Source organism: Peromyscus eremicus, chromosome 15 (assembly GCF_949786415.1).
Source record: "Peromyscus eremicus chromosome 15, PerEre_H2_v1, whole genome shotgun sequence".
Classification (NCBI taxonomy): Eukaryota; Metazoa; Chordata; class Mammalia; order Rodentia; family Cricetidae; genus Peromyscus; species Peromyscus eremicus.
In genome coordinates, this window is record NC_081431.1 from 29,499,794 (window position 1) to 29,506,504 (window position 6,711).

The following is a 6,711-nucleotide window of genomic DNA, read 5'->3' on the forward strand; positions in this document are numbered from 1 at the left end:
AAAGCATTCCCAATAATAATCTTATATGTAAATGGCTTCCACTTCCAACCAGACTGACTAGCATGATTAAAAAACTGGATCCAACTATTTGTTGTCTTTAAGAAATGTACTACATGAATGGACACTCTGGGTCAAAGAATGGAAAATGAAAAAAAAAAAAAAAAAGGAAATAGAAGCCCAAAAGAAGCTGGGCTAGACACAAACCAAAATAAGAGATAAACAAGGCCATTACATATTAATAAAGGCGACCAAGAAGTTATAATAATTATAAGTGCATGTGCATCCAATATTGGGGCTCCTAATTTCATAAACACTAATGGACGTAAAAGATCTGAGAGTTCCTAACAAAATAATAGTGATTTCAATGCTCTAGTTTCATCCTCAGATTAGGCCATCCAAACTAAAAATCAAAGAAACCTCAGAGTTAAACACTATAGGTTAAATGGATATAACAATACAATAGAATATGCCAAGCAGTAGATAAAATTACACATTCTTCTCACCATCCCTAGGACATCACATTCTAGGACATGCAGCAAATCTTAAGAAATAGATAAAATAATTTCTTTATCTCAAAGAAGAAAAAGACTATACAAATCAATAGTGAGAGAAACTACACAAATAGAGCAAGCAATTATTTTCCGAGTGACCAGTGGGCCACTGAAGAAGTCAGGGAGGAAGGTTAAATTCCTGGAATCAAAGGAAAATGGAAGCACAACCTGCCAGAATCTTTGAGATACAGCTAAGGCAGTTCTAAGAGGAAAGTTTATATATGCTTCCATTAACAATCCAGAAAGAGGGCTGGAGAGATGGCTCAGAGTTTGAGAGGCTACTCTTCCAGAGATCCTGAGTTCAATTCCCAGCGACCACATGGTGGCTCACAACCATCTATAATGAGATCTTCTGGTGTGGTATGCAGGCATACATGCAGACAGAGCACTGTATACATAATCAATCAATCAATCAATCAATCAATCAATCAATCAATCTTTAAAAAAATCCAGAAAGGGCTCAGATAAAAGAACAATTCAGACTCAAAAACAGTAGATGGCAAGAAGTAATAAAGATCAGGACAGAAATTAGTGATTTGGAGAAAAAATATGTACAATCAAGCAAAGAGTTGGTTCTTTGAAAAACAATGAGTTAGGCTGACAACCTTATTCAAGCTCTCTCCCTCTCTCTCTCTCTCTCTCTCTCTCTCTCTCTCTCTCTCTCTTTCTCCCTCCCTCCCTCCCTCTCTCTCTCTCTCTCTCTCTCTCTCTCTCTCTCTCTCTCTCTCTCTCTCTCTCTCACACACACACACACACACACACACACACACACACACACGAGAGAGAGAGCAAATCAATAAAATCAGATATAAAAGGGGAGATAGGAATAGATTCCAATGAAGTAATATGATCACTCAGTACTATTTTGAAAACATTTAAAAAACCTGGAAAATCTAGAAGAAATGGATACATTTCTAGATACACATGACCTACTAAAATTAAACCAAGAGGACACCTTAAAATTCCTAACAGGCAATGAGAGTGAAGCCATAATAAGTCTACACACAAAGAAAAGCCCCGAGACCAGATAGACTTGCTGATGGAATCTGCCAGACTTACAGAAGAGCTAACTCAACACTTTATAAACTGTCTTCTGACATAGGAAGGGATGGAACATTGCTAAACTCATTTTACACAAACATCACCCTGAGTTACACACACACACACACACACACACACACACACACACACACACAATTTCCCTGATGAACATACATGCAAAATTTCTCAATATGTTGTGGGTTTTTTTTTTTTTGCAGGTTGAATTCAAGAACGCATTAAGAAGATTATACACATGACAAAACTACTTTCATTATAAGGATGTTAGTTTGTTTCAACATATACAAATCATTAAGTGTGATTCAGCACATAAGAGACTGAAGGGCAGAGACTGCTTGATCATCTCAACCAATACAGGAAGGGCCTTTGACAAGGTCCAACATCTTATCATACCCCCTCCCCCCCCCAAAAAAAAAAACTAGGAATAGAAAGAACATACTTTAGCATTCTAATTCCTGATCCTCCTGCCTCCACCTTTGGAGTGCTCGGATTACAGACTTGGACCACCATCTCTGGCTCCTTTTGTGGTTTTCAGCTGAACGTTTTTATGATGCTGGTTTCTCTACTTGCTCACCTTGGTAGTGGTGCCATTCCTGGTCCTCTCCTCATTCTTATTTGCCAAATATATCTATAATTGATGCAAACTAAAATTTAAATAACAGTGTAGAGCATAAGTGCTCTGTGTTACTAAATATTAGTAAAATAATCCTGACCTGCACCTCCCAGCTCTGTGCCAGTCTGCCATTCTTTGCAGTGACGTATCTATATGCATTGTCTTCATATCTCCTTTGTTGTTTTATTTTGTGCTGATTGGCTATTTTAAAACTTTGGTTACACCCTTCCTTTTTGTTCACTTTTTTTTCCCTCGAGACAAAGTTTCTCTGTGTAGCTTTGCGCCTTTCCTAGATCTCACTCTGTAGACCAGGCTGGCCTCGAACTCACAGAGATCCACCTGCCTCTGCCTCCCGAATGCTGGGATTAAAGGTGTGCGCCACCGCCACCCTGCCCATCCTTCCAATAGTGATTAATATCATGTACTATTGAAGCATTCTACAGTGATTACCCTAGATAACACTGCATACATCTTTACCACATCAAGGCACTGTGTTCACTGGTCCTTTTCTTCTCAGACATTTGGCAGACTCCATTTTCCTTAGACTTCATTACCTCTTCCCAGTTTCTCTGTCATCGTTTTCTTTCAACATATACTTAAATCTAAGCAGGGCTGTTATTGTGGGACGCGTTAATGGAGGTTTCTTTGCTCTCCATTCCTTCCTATCCCTCTGGTGTTTAATCTGAGATCATTTTCCTTTTGACTGAAGAACATGCTGTATTATTCCCTGTAGTACAAGTCTGGCTGGTGGCAAATTGTTCTTTAAAACAAAATTACATTCGTTTATTTACTTAGTACACCACCTCACATAGAGAAGACACTTAAACCATTTGCTGAATGAATGGAAGTGTAAACATGTAAAGGAGTCTGGATGCACAGGCAGCCTGCAGACACAGTTTTGTTTTTTCGTACATAAGACTGAAGCTTTCTTGTCTTTTGATGCCTTTTGATGAACACATGGCTTTCTTTCCCCCAGTCTCATCGTAGTGTGTGTGCTCCCTGGCTTAGCTGCAAAGGCATGGTAGATGTATGATAACAGCTGTAGGAAAGTCAAATTCTTTTAACTTTGTCACATAGAGTTGAATTGATTCATCCTTTTAAAAATTTGTTTTATGTGTGAGAGTCTTGTCTACATGTGTGTATGTGCACCACATGTATGCAGTGTCCACAGAGGCTGGAAGAGGGCACCAGATCCCCTGGATCTGGGGTTACAGGTGAGCTTCCATGTGGGTGCTGGGAACTGAACCTGGGTCCTCTGCAAGAACAGCAGGAGCTCTTACCTACTGAGCTCCCTATCCTGCTCATCATTATTAGAGATTGTACTGGAGATCTAGAATGACGTTCTCATAGACACCTGGAAACTCAGCGGAAATAATTTTGTGTGATGTTTCTGTTGACAGCTAAGAGACATTTGGGAGTCTGATGAGTAGTTAGTTTGCTGGTGGCTTGCAAAATTTAACCTTTCAGACATGGAAATGGATGTATGGGAGGTTAGCTTAAAAGGTTGTCTTAAAAGACATTGGATTGGAACTGACCTCAGACACTAATGAAAGAGTAATCCTCCCCAATTCACCCCAAAGCTAGTAATCCCCGGGGCTGCGTGCTGGTGATTAAAAAAGAAAGGTAAGAACAGCTGTCTTTTTGTTCAGCTTAATTCTGTCCATGTACCTGGGTGGGTGTTAATTTCCTGGTGGCGCTGGCTGAGGGAAAGGGAGGTGTTAGGTTTCTGTAAGGACTGAATGTGCAGACGGGAATTCTGCCTGGTGTGTTCCTGGGGAACAGCACAGTTCAGGGGAGCTCAAGCTCGGGAGCTCAGGTTGCGTGCCTTTTAATTTCTGTCCTTTAAGTTGGACACATGGGCCACTATGTGCCTTAGGACATGGCAGTACTATCAAGTGTCAGCTAGACAGCACACTTTAATTAACAGTGTATCACCTCACCCCCGCCTCCAACAATGAGCCTGGCTGAGCCTGTGAGGCAGAAGACAAGCTGTCAGGCAGAGGAACAACACCTTCACCCTGATATGCCACATTATCTGTCATCTATCTGCCTGTCTGTCTGTCTATCTATCTATCTATCATCTATCTATCTATCTATCTATCTATCTATCTATCTATCTATCTATCTATCTATCTAGCAAGCAGGCAGATATGGTTCGGGAGTAGTAGCTGAGAGCTTACATCCTTACTGGCAAGTAGGAGGCAGAGAGAGCTCACTGAGAATGGTGTGGGCCTTTTGAAACCTTAAAGCCCACCCTCAATGATACACCTGAACTGTACCATGTGAAGCCTGGAGCAGGGAACCCAGCTACACTTTTTCTGGACTTCAGACCCATAGAAACTATGAAATAACAAAGGATGTTGTTTTAGGCTCTACATTTGTAGCAGATTGTAAGGAAGCAATAATAATAATAATAATAATAATAATAATAGCAATAATGATAATACCTCACAAAAATCCATCTATCACTAACTCAACTTTAATTCTCTATCAAGATTAATATGCAGCCGGGTGGTGGTGGTGCACGCCTTTAATCCCAGCACTCAGGAGGCAGAGGCAGGCAGATCTCTGTGAGTTCAAGGCCAGCCTGGGCTACAGAGGGAGATCCAGGAAAGGCACAAAGCTACACAGAGAAACCCTGTCTTGAAAAACAAAACAAAACAAACAAACAAACAAAAAGATTAATATGCGTCTCAGTAAAGTCAAACACATTAATCAATCAACTCCAGTTTTATCTCATTGTCTTTTATTGATTTATTTATTTTGAGAAAAAATTCCTTTTGAGTAACTTTGAATTTTAGGAAAAGCACAGGCTTGAAGGACAGTCCCCACCAAGATGAAGACAATTATCTATAAATGTGAGGCTACATATGACTTGTTTCACTTAATGGACTCATTCGGTCCCATCTGTTTTGTTATAAATTATGGGCTTTTATTCTTTTTATGGCATAAGAGTATCCCACTATACATATGTGCCACATTAAAAAACATCCATTTGTCAGTTAATCCAACATCTCTTTATGATAAAAGTCCTGGAGAATCTACAAATGCAGGGGACATATCTTAACATAGTAAAATCAATATACAGCAAGCCCACAGCTAGCATCATGCTAAACAGGAAAACTCAAACATTTTCACTAAAATCAGGAACAAAATAAGGATGTCCATTCTCTCCATTCCTGCTCAAAACAGTGCTTGAAGTCTGAGCTAGAGCAATCAGACAAATGAAGGAGATAAAGATAAATAGGAAAGGATGAAGTCCAAGTATTCTTATTTGCAGATGATATGATTGTATACATAAAAGATCATAAAGAGTCTATCAGAAAAACTACAGCTGATAAACACGGTTCAGCAAGCTAGCATAGAGTAGAAACATCTATTTTCCAAACTAAAGTGTGGCTCTGCTTAACTCCTCGTCTCCCTCTGCATCCCTGTCTCAGAAAATGGACTAATTATTCATGTTAGACTCCTGGTTCCCTCATAGCCATAACTTTCTCTTCATCAGTGTGTTCTGCTACTCTGCCTGAGACGTGATTGACATCTTCGGGATCCTCGTGTGGAGACTCTTCTCTCACCTTTCTCTGTCCCTTTCAGTGGCTGTTGAGATACCTTCTCAAGGCTTGTACAGCACACCGTCGAATCAGGATCCCCCCATCTCGCCTTGCACACTTATCTCCATCACTTCACCATTTTACATAATCTTCATATTCCTCCCATGGTTGATAATCAAACTACTTCATGTCATTTCTTTCTGTCTTTCAGATCGGTAGTTCTAGGAAGATGTCGCTTCTCTTCTCCATCACTCCTGGGTAGCTCTTAGTGGGCACTTAATTCATGTTTGGCATCCTCCATATTCGGAAGTCTTCCCTAAACGGTCTGCTTTCATTTTCATTGTTCTGACATTCTCCTTTTCTTTTATAACAACAAGAAAAACCTGCTACAGGCTCTGCTGGGGATTGGGCTATTTCAGCTGCCTTGGGTTGCTTCCTCCATGGCTTCTCCCTTCCCATCCACTAGCAACATGCTGTATCTTTAGTAAAAGGAAATGTTTCTACTAATTGCATCCTCTCAGGAAATAGGGGGATTCACCCTGGGAGGATAGCATTGGCCATGGCTGTCCAAAAGGGAACCAGATGCTTTTTGGAACAAAGGTTAGCATCCCTCTGCCTAATGATGTAAAAACTTTTCACTTACAAGGGGCAGAGTTTTTCTTAGAATAATTGGGTACAAACTAATTTCCTCCTCCTATCCACTAGCACTGGAAATAAGAGAAATTAGGGTCCTGGATTCTAGGGAGGAAGGTCAAAGTTCAAAGCTCTCCTGCTTGGGGAGGATGCAAAGGACCTTTGAGGTGAGTAGGGTGTGACTGAGGGTGGGAGCAGCCAGGAGGCAGGTGACCAGAGGAGCCCCCTAGTGGAAAGAGGTCCTTCGTTCTTTTCTTTCCTCCCGATTTCAGTTCCTTGAGCATGGCACACAGAGGAGCTTCCT